We start from the raw sequence: 15,418 nt of genomic DNA on the forward strand, positions 1-15,418 counted from the left end.
TGCCATTAGGTAAGTGTTTGGAGGGCCTCGTGTGATTTGTACCCATATGCGTTTTCTTATGTGTTTTTTTTTTCCATTTCTTTGCAGCCTCTTCTGCTCTTTGCCCACTACTACCACCACCACCACCACCACCACCAAGTCTGTTTGTGCCATTAGGTAAGTGTGTTCTGTAACTGTTCACTAATTATACTGTATATGAAGAGCAATCTGCAAATCCTGTTTTTTCTGTTTTCTCTTTTGTCATTTCAGATTTAGGAGTTTGGGGCTCTTTGCTGCTGCTGGACAGCCAGATTCTCTGCCCACCTCGTGCTCCCATGGCCCCACCCACTGGAAGGATGAGAAGGGGCAGGGTGGCCAGGGTGGCCAGGGTGGCCAGGGGGGGCAGGGGGGGCAGGGTGGGCAGATCGTCTGGCTCTGGTGTGAGGGAGGCTCCAGCTGTATCCATGAGGGAGTCCACCATCCCCATCCCGGAGGAGGAAGCCGGGGGAGGTGGTAACACACCAAGTGGACAAGCTGGCTCTTCTGACAGTAGTCCTGGAGCGGGTCCGTCCACCAGAGTCAGCTTGTCCACATTATCCCGGCTTCCCCGTTTCACCCACAATCAGTGCTGTGCCCTGGTCCACGCCTATATGGCCAGATATCAGGCGATACATGGGACCAGGGCCGCGTCTTACTCAGTAACAGAGAAGAACAGATTGTGGGATGAAATCCGGGATGCTGTAAATGCACTGGGTGAAGCACCTCGCCACCGTGACAGTGTGCGGAAGAAGGTCAACGACATCTGTGGGTCCGTTCGGAAGAAGCTAATTGCATGGGCTGCGGAGGGTCTTTATGACCGACAAGGTCGGCTGGATGAACGTGCACGAAGTTCTCTCTGGGATTATCAATTACCTTTCTTGAACATCATAGGACCTGATACCATCTTTACCAGAGAGGACTTAGATTCGGATGCTTTGCACCGAGGTAGGATATTATCTTGGATGTCAATTGTGTGAGTTGTTTGGAAAAGATTAACTACTATCCTATGTGTGACATTAATAGAATGTGATACTTGCCCTTCCAATTGTCCTTTTTTTGTTTTCCCCAACCTGCAATTTGTTCATCTGTAGCACGGATCTCAGCCCCTCCACAGCCCATGCAGCTTGGCGAACCAGACGGACTCACAGGTGTTGACATCAGTGCTGACCCTCCTCCTGGTAGGTCCAATATCATACTGTGCCAAACAATGTAGATGTTTTTTTTTTTCCAAGATAGCTCATATTGCTATGTCCTTTACAGAAGATCCGCAGCAGGGAACACACCCAGTGCAGCTAGGCCTGGAGGAAGGTGTTGGTATGTCTAGCCAAATAATGTTTTTTGGAATCTTATTAACCCCATTAACACACATGTTTTTTCTTATGAAAGAGTGTTGCCTTTTAGATGTTTACCCTGCAAAACACAGTTGACAGCATTAATGGGTGCCGTCATTAGTAGGCAGACCAAGCCTTCTTAACCTTTGGGAGGGTTTAGCAAGTGTCCTATGAGCCCAGGAAAGCACTTTTGAATGTTTGGCCTCAATGCTTCATTCATGAAGCTAGGAGGGCAATCTGGCCATAATCATTACTGACTAAGGTTATGTACTAAACATGTTTTTTTTTTTTGTTTTTAAAAGAACATCAGGCCCCTCTTGACGTTGCAGCTGGAGTTGGATCAGGAGCTGGCGACGATTCTGCATCCAGTGCTGTGGTATGTGATATAAGGGAACAAGGCTTCACATGTAACATTTCAATGGTAGCATTGATTTTGGACTAGATGTGGCTTACATTGTGTGTGTTAAATTAGTGCTATGACATTCTGACGATGCACCAGCACAACAAGAGTTCTATCTTGAACATCAGGGAATTATGTTATAATTTGGTGTGCCACTAATGTTCCAAAAACATCCAGGATCTTTAAAGTCCGGCCCGTCTTTGATTTTCCAGGTCCAAATTCATGGGTATCGTTTGGTTGGGTTGTCCTCTAGCCGATTGATGGCAAGATTTTAGACAACATACGTAGATGTATAAAGTCATTGGTGTAGTAACAGATTTACCAAAAGCATAAACAACCTACCACACCAGGGTTAATTGGGAACACCTTCATGTTGAATCTTTTTTGCCTTTGTCATATTAGTCCTACCAATATAATATGTACCCATTATCAGAAGTGTTGCTAGCTTGGATAATCTTACAATGAACAAGTACTCATTAGAAGCACATCAAACTTTTCAACGTTCTGCTTGGGGTGTTAAGTTGTCAAACTAATCTGAAATATTTAGTCATGATGTTTGATAATGATTTGGTCTATTTCTTCTGCTTTCAGGTAGCCTTAGATGCAGAGGGATTGTCACCTACCCAACTTCGTCCATCTATGCTGGATGTAGCCGAGAGGCTGCTTGATGAGTATCAGGTCCAAAATGAGTTAAGGAGGCGTACTCAGCAATCTACTGAGGCAGTACTTTTGCTCGGGCTCATACAGGAATCTGTAGCAACAATGGTACAGGTTCACCAGGATATGTTACAAGTTCAACAGGATATGCGTAACAGCTTGGTAAGTTTAGCAGACCAGCATCAACGGGATTGGCAAAGTGTTGACACTCAGGTGCTGGCCACACGCCAATGCCTGTTTGGATCTGAAGATGCCCCATTGGCAGAGCCCTCCCAAACATCTCACTCACCTGCCACTGCAGGTTGTGGTAGTGGGAGGGTAATGCCAGTGTTGGCCACTTGTCAGGCAGCTGGGGATGGGACAATTCCTCCTGTAGCCACTCCTAGCACTTCACACTCCGTTCGGACTCCCACACCCCTCAATGAGCAATCCTCCTGCACAACCTCAATGCGCACTGGTTCCACAGTACCCCTTCCACCTGACTACATTCCCTCCACACCTTTATCACTTCACTCCTCCCCAGGCCGTTCTTCTTTTTTGTCACCAATGCGACATGTCGTTTGCCCCCGCACCGTGGACCACAACAACCAATCAACCACCACTCCCCACACATCTTCACAACCCTTGCACCACCAGCAGCATCAAATAGCCTCGGAGCAGCAACTATCCCATCTCATGTTAATGGCACACGTTGCCCAAATTCTTAGGCTGACCCCAGAGCAGATGAGACTATTGGCACAACATCTTCTGTCTGGGACATTTCCAAGGTTCAACACCCTGCATCATCAGCAGCCTCAGACACAAGATATGATCCTAATGGGCCACTTGACCACAACTCTACAGCTAACCCCAGACCAGATGGAACTATTGGCCCACCATTTGATGGCAGGAACCTTAACAGTGCTCACCACACTGCTTCAGGCACCACCACCAACTTAATTTTTTGATTTTTTGTTTAATTTGGTTTAGTTTTGTTAATGATTGTTACATTGGCCAATTTGTTGGGCCATTTTTTTGTTTAATTTGAGGGTGGCACAATATGATTTATTATAGTGCTTTTTTTGGGGATGAAATAAAATTTTATGCAAAATGATTAGTTTGTGTTTGCTCTTTGGTTTTTTAGGAGTGTTGGTGGCCAAGTAATGGCCCTGGTTAATGTAGGCATTTATACACACGTGCTTCTCGATCTCCAAACATATGATTTCATGTAAATTTAGATAACTCAATGTTCACATAACGACCCAAGAAAAGGTCTCCCTTCAAATGTAGCTTCAAAACAAGTCTCAAGGCTAACATAAACCAAAGCCAACATACTAACAATTACAGACCACACCACTCGACTAAACAAATACAACACAAAAGACATTCGATGTGTACACCAAAAAGAAAACTTGGGTAATAAAATAAATGTTTTAATAACACATGTGGGTGTCTACCAACTGTAGCGTACAAAAAATATATTACAATATATAATAGAATGAACTAAATTGCCAATGTAACATTTGTGTTGCAAAGAGCAACATACTTTAATTTTATTTAGATAAACATATTTTATGTGTTTTATAATTTTTTTTGAGGTTTTCACTAAAACAAGTCTTTTTTGTAAACATTTTTGGTTTAGTTTGTTACCAAAAACAACAAGGCTTTTTTGTAAACATTTTTGGTTTAGTTTGTTACCAAAAACAACAAGGCTTTTTTGTAAACATTTTTGGTTTAGTTTGTTACCAAAAACAACAAGGCTTTTTTGTAAACATTTTTGGTTTAGTTTGTTACCAAAAACAACAAGGCTTTTTTGTAAACATTTTTGGTTTAGTTTGTTACCAAAAACAACAAGGCTTTTTTGTAAACATTTTTGGTTTAGTTTGTTACCAAAAACAACAAGGCTTTTTTGTAAACATTTTTGGTTTAGTTTGTTACCAAAAACAACAAGTCTTTTTTGTAAACATTTTTGGTTTAGTTTGTTACCAAAAACAACAAGTCTTTTTTGTAAACATTTTTGGTTTAGTTTGTTACCAAAAACAACAAGTCTTTTTTGTAAACATTTTTGGTTTAGTTTGTTACCAAAAACAACAAGGCTTTTTTGTAAACATTTTTGGTTTAGTTTGTTACCAAAAACAACAAGTCTTTTTTGTAAACATTTTTGGTTTAGTTTGTTACCAAAAACAACAAGGCTTTTTTGTAAACATTTTTGGTTTAGTTTGTTACCAAAAACAACAAGGCTTTTTTGTAAACATTTTTGGTTTAGTTTGTTACCAAAAACAACAAGGCTTTTTTGTAAACATTTTTGGTTTAGTTTGTTACCAAAAACAACAAGGCTTTTTTGTAAACATTTTTTTTTTTTTGGTTGCCAAAAACAAGGCTTTTTTTGTTTTTTTGGGTCCCAAAAAAAGGGGTTTTTTTAAATTTTTATATTTTTTTTGGTTGCCAAAAACAAGGCTTTTTTTGTTTTTTTTTTGTTTTTTTGGGTCCCAAAAAAAGGGTTTTTTTTTAATTTTTATATTTTTTTTGGTTGCCAAAAACAAGGCTTTTTTTGTTTTTTTTTGTTTTTTTGGGTCCCAAAAAAAAGGGTTTTAAATTTTTTATTTTTAATTATAATTTTTTTTTTAAGGGAGAAATGTCACATTGCTGGGTACAATAACAAAACCAATGAAAAAAAACTATGATCTTTTTAACGGGGTGACATTCCGCACAAATGGCTCCTTTGGGTCTGGAGCAACCCCCGAAATGTTTTCTAAAACTAGAATTCGGTCAATACACCATGTCACATACTCCAAAAGATCCTCATATGTGAGGTGGGTGTGCCCTGGGTAGAAAAAGACATAACAATTAGTTTTAGCCAAAATGATCCAAACAACGATTGTAATTAATGTGCCTCAACAAATATGCTTAGAAGTCTATTGTTTGGCTTTTATCAACACTCTGAAGCAAATATGCTAAATTGCTGTTGTAAACCTTGAACTCAAACTTTCACAGCAAATTGGTCAAAAGGTTACATAAGATGGCTTGGAATGTTAGGAGCAGTTCCACCAAAGCTAAGTAAAAGGCTTTTCTTCATGTCAACACAAGCAATCATTTAGAAGAATGTAAGGTGTTTTGGGTTCAATTGGTCAACACGATACATGTGCACACATTTATCTCTATCACCATTGGAGTTTGTGTAGCGTTCTCTCTCCCTCTTACTGTCTATAGATTGAACCTGACACATAGTAGAGACTTACCCTTTGGAATTCGGAGGGCCAGTTCTGGCCGAAGGAGATATGTCTGCTCCCCTTTATGTTTTTCCGCCATCCCAGCTGTGTTAAGAGAAAATAAAAAATGTATCTAAAAATCGAATCACGCTAACTGTAGGTTAGATTTAGACTTTGATATGGTGGTGATGCAGATTTGTACAGTGCAAGCGTCATTCTACTGGGTGAAGCTTGTAGCGTTAAGGATACGTACTCCCTGCTTTGGTGCTGATTGTGTTTTTCGGATGTTTTTTGTGCCTCAGCCCTGCCTGTTCTAAGTGTTGGAAACATATCATTTTGGGAGGGCTGCGGAAAACTAATCAGGTTAGACTTACACTCTCTAGGTTTTTGGGGACAAGAGAAATAACAATCCTCCTTTTTACATGGCCCCTGTACACACCTCTAGGCACCTCCCTCCTGTTGTTTGACCCCACAGCAGGCAGCTTGCTATGGAGGCACATGAGATGAAGCCAAGCACCCTGTGCCTGTTCAGGCACTAGGCTGTGAGCCAGCCTTGCCCCCCTCCCTTCCAATGGTCTCAATGATTAGGAGTGACAGCATCAGGAGGCAATATTGGCATGCTGTCACCTCAGTTAAGGAGGAGGGGGAGTCTGTTCCAGACAAGTATTAGTGCAAAAATTTGGACCGTAAAAAATGGTCCCAGTAAGTCTTAGGGGGAATATGCACACCTATCACTTGGAATACTAATGCATAGAATGCATTCACATAAAGAACCTGCTGCCTTTAGAACAACTTTTTTTTTTTGAAAAATTCTTTTTATTGTTTTATAACAAGAAAAAATACAGACAGTGACAAACACCAGTCCCTAACATGGCGGGACGGCACAACAACCCTTCCCAACCCACCCCTCCCACCCTCCCAACCCTGGCAGCTTACCTATAGAACCGAGTAAAGCATAGGGGGCCGGGGGCGGCCGGGACAGCACAACCCGTCCAGACCGCCCCCCCCAGGCCCAGGGGTACAGGACAAAAAAAAAAAAAAAAAAAAAAAAAAAAAAAAAAACATACATGACAACTGGATCAGAACACAAAGTTACAGGTCAGAAATAGCAGAGGTTTCCTGACTGAAAGAAAAGAACCAGTGAGAGTGCGGGCCCAAATAAACCATAAGATACAGACACTTCCCATTCACAATTAGCCCGCCGTCTCGGTGGATTCCACCCATGCCTTCCACACCTTTTCGAACTTCCGGAGACAACCACGGGACTCGTAAGTGGCCTTATACAAAGGCAAAACAGCGTTCACCAGCCCCTTCCAGAAGGGTATCGAAGGGGGTGACACTTTTTTCCAGTGTAGTAGGATGGCCTTCTTGGCATAAAACAGTAGTATAATCAACAGCGTCCTATGAGCCACCGAGGGGACCACCTCCTCCACCAGGCCCAGGAGACAGACGCTCTGGGTCAGCGGAACCGGAGTCATAAGCACCCTTCCAAGGCAGGAGACGACCTCCGACCAGTAGCGCTGAACCAGAGCACAGTCCCAAAATACATGTCGGGCATCCGCTGGGGCAGCCGAACATCGCCAACACTCAGCGGACACCGACGGAAAGATCTTGGCCAGGCGGGCAGGCGTATAATACACTCTGTGGAGAAATTTAAATTGGATGAACTTATCTCTAGCCGCCACCAGGTGTTTAAAGGGATCTGTCCACAGGTCATCCCAGTCGTCCCCCTGCAAGTCAGGAATATCCTCCGTCCAGCGCTGCTTGCAGCGCACAATCCCCGGAGGGGTGAGGCGGAACAGTTCCTTGTAGACAGTAGACAGTGTTTTACTAAGGTCAGGGTTAGTCAACATCAATTCCAGGTCCGACGGCACTGGCTCGATCCGGAGATCCGCAAACTGACTCTGGAAAGCGTGCCGCAGCTGTAAGAAACGGAAGAAATAAGTCGTGGGTAAGTCATGTCGGGAACGTAAGGTGTCAAAGGGGACCAGTGCACCCTCGGTGGTAACGTCCCCCAACGTCTTTATACCAACAGCAGCCCATACCCCAGGGTCCGGGAGGTGGTAAAAATGGGGAAGTCTGGGATTCATCCACAAGGGGGCAGAAGGTGAGAATCCAAGATAGCTAGGGCACGCCAGCTTCACCGTCTGGCCCCACGCCTTGATCGTAGCCTTCATGGAGTCGGTCAACGGCAGATCGGTGCTCACCCCTCGAAATAATGCCAGGCGTAAACTCTCATAGGACCCCAGGTGTGCAGCCTCCAGAACCGTAGCCGAATCCTCCGCATCCGCCCTCAACCAACGTCTCGCAAATACCATCTGCCCAGCCAGGTAATATTTATGCCAATCAGGAAGAGCAAGCCCACCACTGGCCTTGGGCTCCTGGAGGGCCCGCAGGCCTATCCTAGGGGGCCCAGGAGACCACAAAAAGGATCCGATGATGCCATCCAACTTGCGAAAAAAGGCTCGAGGGACCCAGGTAGGGGAGTGCCTCAAAAAATACAATACCACGGGAAGAAACTTCATCTTCAATAAGGCAATACGCCCAAGCAACGAGAGCGGGAGCCTCCTCCACACCTGTACCAGCTGTTGTAGCCTAGGCACAAGCGGGAGGAGATTCAGGGAGTAATAATCCCCCGGGCGCCGCGTGACTTTAACCCCCAGGTACGTGAAGGAGTCCACCCAACATAGGGGAGGATCAGCAGGGGAGACCGCCACCGGCGCCCCAGTAAGGGATAGGACGGAAGATTTCCCCCAATTCACCCGGAGCCCGGAGTAGGAGCCGAAAGTGTCCAGGATGCGTAAAACCGCCCGTAGGGAGGGACCCGAGTCCCTAAGGAAGAGCAGCATATCGTCAGCATACAGAGCCACGCATTCCCTAATGGATCCCACCTGAATGGCATCAAAGGCATTGGAGGTCCTGAGAGCGGTGGCCACCGGTTCAATCGTGAGGGCAAACAAAAAGGGAGAGAGGGGGCAACCCTGCCGGGTACCCCGCCCCACCCCAAAGTACTCAGATTTGGCCAGACCCAGCCGAATGGCCGTACGAGGAGAGGAGTATAGTAGTTTAACCCACAGCCGGAACGTAGGGCCGAAGCCCATCAGCTCCAGCACTTTATGCATGTACGACCAGTCGACCGAGTCAAAAGCCTTTTCAATATCGATAGAGACCACAATCCGCTGCGGATAGTCAGCAGCGGGTAGCTGAAGATGGGTAAAGAGGCGTCTGATATTGGTATCCACTGACTTCCCTGGCATAAAACCCGTCTGGTCCGGGTCAACCAATGTATGGATGACCCCCGCCAGTCGGGACGCCAGGATTTTGGAAAGGACCTTCAGATCTGCATTTAGAAGGGCTATAGGCCTGTAGGAGGAGCACTCCACGGGGTCCTTACCTGGTTTCAGCAACAACACCATGGTGGCATCGAGCATGGAAGGGGGAAGAGCTTTCTCCTCCAAACAATATTGAAATAGACTACTAAGGCGTGGAGCCAGCTGCTCAGCAAATGATTTATAAAAATCTGCGGGGAACCCATCCGGACCCGGGGCCTTATGCGGAGGAAATGCGGCAATAGCCTTTTCCACCTCCAAAGGGGTAATAGGGGCGTCCAGAAGGGCGCTGTCGTCAGCAGTCAGTGTGGGGAGGTCGAGACCTTGAAGGAGCAATTCCATGGCAGTTTGGTCATAGTCAGTGGCAGGGGTATACAAGGTCTCAAAGTACCTCCTGAACTCAGCCAGTATGTCCGCGGGGTCCGTCAAGAGGTCACCCCCCGAGCTCCTGAGAAGCGGAACATTAATCGGGGCCTTTTGATCCGCCACCAGCCTCGCCAAAAGCTTGCCGTTCTTGTCCCCCTGCGCAAACACCGAAGCCCGCACATGTGAGGCCTCGGTGTGGGCGAGGTCAGAGAAGTGGAGAGAGAGAGCGCGCCGCGCCTCCATTAAAGAAATGTAAGTGGAATCAGAGGCCGACTCCGCATGTTCTCTCGCCCGCTCTCTCTCCTCCTCCTGTAGGGACACAATCGTACTGTTATGATCCTTCCTAGCAGACTTAATACCAGCTATACATTCACCCCTGGCCACCGCCTTAAATGCCTCCCACACCATCCCAGGTTCCGCAGAACCCCCGTTGCTCTCCCAATATGTCTGAATAACCTTCTCCAGCCGGGAGGTAATCTGCTCATTTTGGAGCCATCCAGAGGACAGCCTCCAGCCCCGCTCCCTAGCCTCCACCTGGAGGTGCACTGTCAAGAGAAGCGGGTTATGATCAGACACCCCCCCGGCCAGATAGTCAGCAGTGGAAAGGAGGGATTGCAGACGAGCGTTCCCAAAAGCTAGGTCAATGCGGGCCGCAGAACGATGCGAGGCGGAAAGATGAGAATAACACCGATCATCAGGATGCTTCCAACGCCAGAGTTCCACCAGGCCCAAAGCAGATGCCCAGGCCAAGAGGTCAAGCGAGGCCGGCCGACTGGAGTTGGAAGTATCCAACCCACCATCCAGAATGGCATTAAAATCCCCCATCAAGAGCACTGGCAATGAAACATGATCAGAAAGTTTGTTCATAAGGTCATACAGTAGTTGCACCCTAAAGGGTGGAGGCACATAGACATTAATCAGAAGCAGTTTGAGAGAATATAAAGTAACGACTAAAGCCACATAGCGTCCCTCCGGGTCAGAGACCACCTGGTGGATGGAGCAAGGAATCGCTTTACTAATCAGGATCGTGACCCCCCGTGCATAGGTGGAATGAGTGGCGTGAAACGCCTTTTGTATCCAGGGTTTTCTAAGTGCCCGGACCAAACTACCATCCAGGTGAGTCTCCTGAAGGAGGAACACGTGTGGTCTGTGTTGCTTAAGATATTGAAATACAGCAGCCCGCTTATACTTGCTATTAAGCCCCCTCACATTCCATGAGAGGAATCTATAAACATCAGCCATGGGGGGCATGTAGAAAAGGAAAAATAAAAATAAAAATAAAAGGGGGATGAAAAAAACAGTCAGGGATGGCCAGGAAGTCCACAATCCAGTTGTCCGAGTCACATTCAGTGCACCACAGAGACCAACAGGCCCCGAGGATCCATATAGTCAGGAGGAGGTAAAGCTGCCCAGAAAAAAACTGCCCAAATGCCCTTGTACCAGCAACATCAAACAAGCCAGGGAGTCCTGGCAAAACCCAGCTGGCACGGGCCTGAAGCCCCAAACTTCCCAACATGAGAGTCAGTGAACGCTGTGCAGTGCAAACAAAGTCCGACAGGAACCAAATGAGTGTAGTAGAGACTCCAGCGGAGCCCCCGGGCAGTCAGGAGCACATGAGACCAAAAAAGGGATACAAAACGGGGGGGGAAAAAAGAAAAAAGGAAAACCTTGCACAAAGGGACATCAGCACTCCAGGAAGCAGGGGACAGATCCGTGAAGAAGAGCAGTCCGCAGCCGGGAATCAGCGAATACCGTCCATCCACTCTGAGACCTCTTGAGGGGATTCAAAAAATTTCACGGAGCCGTTAAATTGAACCCGGAGCCTGCTGGGGTACAGCATGCTATATTTAATTTCCTTATCTCGGAGGCGTTTACGGACTTCCGTGAACGACCGGCGTTTCCTCTGGGTTTCAGCCGAAAAATCGGGGAAGAGCATGATCCGGGTATTCTCAAAGTGTAGGTCTTGATGCTTCCGGGCCTCGGCCAGGAGCATGTCCCGATCCCGATAGTTCAGGAATTTGACCAGGAAGGGCCGTGGCGGGGCCCCCGGCGGCCTAGCGCCCAGGGGAACGCGATGGGCTCGCTCCACAACATATGTGGGGGGGAGATCCGTGAGGGCGAGAAGATCCTTAAAGAATTGTTCCGCAAATATGGCCGGTTTAGACCCCTCCACCCCTTCAGGGAGCCCCACCACTCTCACATTATTGCGGCGTTGGCGGTCTTCAGCATCGTCCGCACGGTGCTGCAAGGACTTGACCAGGCCCTGGAGTTCCGCAAGTTGGGCGGCATGAGTGGTCGTGCTGTCCTCCACGTTGGAGATGCGGCCCTCCGCAGTAGCAATGCGGCCCCTCACCTTATCAAGGTCGTGGCGTATCAGGGTGCACTCCGAGGCCAGATGGTCGATCCGCACCATGAGGGAGGCCTTGCAGTCATCGATGGCCGCCAGGATCGGAGCTGTAATGGCCCGCTGGTCTGCCTCCTGCTGTGTGACAGAGGACTGGGACGTAGCCGGCTGCACCTGAGGAGAACCGTCCGCCCGCTGCTCCGGCTCCATGGTCACACTCTCCCTCGAGGCGCGCTGCGGTGTGTGCAATGGCGCCAAGATGGCGGAGGCGGAGCTCTGTGCCTGGCCGCGAGCGGAGCGGGTCTGGCGTTGATCCTTCCGGGTCTTACCGGGAGTGCCGGAGGCCGATGTAGGCATCCCCAGGATGAGCAGAGGTTCCCCCACCGAACAGGAGCGATTACAAGCCCGGGAAAACGGTCAGGAAGGATAAATGGCAGGATAGAACCAGGAGCTCCGCCGAGACACGTCCTGTCTTGCTCACATCCGGACACGCCCCCCGCCTTTAGAACAACTTGAAGCCTGAGCGGGGACATACACAGTTAGCATTTCTCCACTTACTAAGTAGACACATTACTGGAAAAGCACACAACTTACCATCATCAGGTTTTTTTTGGGCCCCTGAAGTGGATGGCGTGGCTGGCTCTGGAGAAACTGCACAAAAAGAACACAAATTGTGAACTGGAATGTGGTACATTACCGAGGAAGAGTATTTATGAAAGATTGACAAACACACATTTTCAGTGTTGACTAAATCAGGACATGATTAAATTACAATGTCCACAAAAAATTTACAAGTACAAAGCACACCATTTCCAATGTAGAGAAACTAACACCAATTTAGAATAGGGTGGCTTGAGATAACTTACAAAAGATAACATGTCCTGTAAAGCTCCCCAAAACCACCTTTCAAACATGAAGGTTAAGCAAGAGTGTTTCATGACCAACCTTCCTGTCACATATAGCAAAACTACACTTGCTTAGACTCCAACTTAGATTATCCTAGATACACATCATCCTAGCACACACAATTCATGTGAGAATCTAATTTTAGGTACTTACAGACTAGTTCAGGGGAGCCTGGAGTGGGGGAGGATGGGGGAGACCCTACATGGGGGGATGGTGTCCCTTCATGGGGGGATGGCGTCGTATCTCCTAGAAACACAAAGACACAAATACAATCCTTGAACCAAAGCTATTTGATAAAGGCACACAGAAAGTAGTTGGGAAACATTGAAGGTAGTAGTTACTTTGGACTGGGTAAGCAGCAGCCCCTCTTCCCCAGTCCTCCACAACTAACATCCTCAATGTCAGCTGCTACATAACCCCAATGGCAAAATATAGATATTACAGCCCTTAGATTTCCCAGGACACATTGAACACACAAACACATGTAGAATACTTACTTCCCATTTGAGGAGAGCCCAGGTCCTCATCCGGTTCAGACCAATTGGCCTCTTCTTGGGCAACAATGTGTTCCTGGCCCGGATCCAGGCGACTTGGCCCTGCCTGAGGCTCCTCTCTTGCTGAAGTTACATCAACCACAAAAGAAAACAAAACAAACAATCATTCCTCCAAGTTTGACCTAATACACAACACACCAGCACATCCACATTACTTACAGGGGGCCTGAGAAGGCTGAGCCTCCACATCCTGATCACTGGTTTCTAAAATAAAAGAAAAACATTATATATTATTTATGGACACAAATAGGCAGTAACCTCTCATCATGCTAGCACCATACTCAATGCCCCTACAATTCAGAACATAGAAGTGCACTTACACCAATGAGATGCATTGACCATGTTTTAAAACAGGAGGGCACCATGCAAATTAAGCGGGCGCCTAAGGCCTCGCACCTACAGGGGCCTTGCGGCCAGTGGCGGAGCACCAACATTTCGAAGGGCGCAGTCAGGGAAATCTCCCAAGTAAAAGATTGCTTTCAATCCTCGGATCAAAAAGTTGCAGCAGTGTGCTGCAGTCCCTTCACTGCGTCTGCCAGGTGTCTGTTGTCCGCTGACACTTACTCCTCCTTCTCTGCCTGGGGATTGGCCGTCTGATCATGTTATCCTAAGATGTGGAGGAATCGGTAGGTGTGTACCTGCACCAGTAGGAAGTGACTGGCCGGTCAACTCACTCTGCTATCATCAGTTGTTGCTCTGGGAGGAGAGCTCCGCCCTGGACCCGGAACATACAGGTAACCAGGCCCAGACTTGATATTTTGCAGGCTGGTCATAGATTTGTTGTGTCCACTATGCAAAGGGGTTGAGTAGCCCCAGGGAAGTTGGAAGAGTCTGAAAATGGTTGGTGGAGGAGGAGGAGAAGAAGGCCCTGGGTGGCTGGGGGACAAGGAGAGGGCCCCTGGGGGTTTTCTAGAGGAGGAAAGATCCACAATGACGCCAGAGTCAATTGCCAAGGAAGAGAGTGGAGCTGAGCAAGTCCTGCCTATCTGACATGAAAGCCAAACATGGTGTAGATGGAGCCCTTTGCCCTACACAATGACAGCACCGGAGGTGGAAGGTGAGTGGTAGCGGGTATTTGACATTATAGAGCATATGGACTCTGTCCATTATTGGTAGTTTTGTTTGGAGTTGTCCTTTAGATGTTTAACTGTGTTGTTTTTGACCCGAGCTGTGAGGGACTGAGGTATGACAGCCCACTATGCTGAGACTTATAGTGCCCTAGAATGTTGAGGACTGAGGAATCCTTAGTCACTAACAGAGGGCACTACAAGTCTTAGCATAGCAGGCAGTATTTCCTCATTCCCCTACAGAGAGCATTACAAGTCCAAGCAGGTAGCCTTCTGCAGTGGGACTTGTTGTGCCCTTGACTGTGGTGGACTGAGGAAGGGAAGTGTAAGAGGGTCTCTGTAAGCTCAGATTTATGGGGGAGTTTTGGGGACCACAGAGTTCCCTTTTACACCAGAGTCCACGGCTTCCCCCCTCAAATAATGGTTCCCAGAACTCTCATTACATCAGAGTCTTCACACTTCCCTCTTACAGTGTAGTAAGTCTGGAGACTCCGATGTAAAGGGGGCTCTGTAAAATGTGATTATAGATTTGAAATTTCTACCATTTTTATTTTCTACTTACGATCCACAATTTTCAGCTGCTCAAATGGCTCGCTGCCTCGTAAGGCATATTGGAGTGTGGCCGTCCTCCTCCTCCCCTTCTTCACCAAAAGCACAAGAGGGTGCCGGCCGTCCGCTTTGGCTAGAAGCAGAAGAAAAAAAAAAAACATAAAAAATACGAATGTACATAGTAGTATTAAAGGTTGTGAAGAGACACTTGATGGAGGTAGGAAAGGTAGGAGCGAGAGGGAGGGGGGGGGGGGTGTGTTGGTATTAGTGTTGTTGCATAGCTAAACACATGTCCACCTACCCAAAAAATTGTAACCTATCTGGTCACATGTAATGTATATTTTTACTTACCGGAGATTTGCTCCACAGCCTTTATCAGGAGCCTGGGTGAGCGCCTTTTGGCATCACTCCAGGCCCGCTGCAGATCCACCATATCAGCCTGGAACTGAAATCTCCGCTGCAGCCTCATCCGGACACGACACATCATCTTGTGCTTTTGGTGAAGATGCATATTAATGCTATCATACCCCCAGAGGAGGAGGAGCTGTGGAAAGAGCAGTGTATGTTTGAGTCCAAGTATGTCCAAAATAGTACAGTCTTCAAATAACATGCTAGGTCGTCTTTGAGATATTGTAGAACAAAGAATTCCATTTCTGGTGATACATATACATCGATGTCCAAATCTACCTCCATGACATAGGTTGCCCCA

This window comes from Pelophylax lessonae (genome assembly GCF_965119305.1).
Source record: "Pelophylax lessonae genome assembly, chromosome: 13".
Classification (NCBI taxonomy): Eukaryota; Metazoa; Chordata; class Amphibia; order Anura; family Ranidae; genus Pelophylax; species Pelophylax lessonae.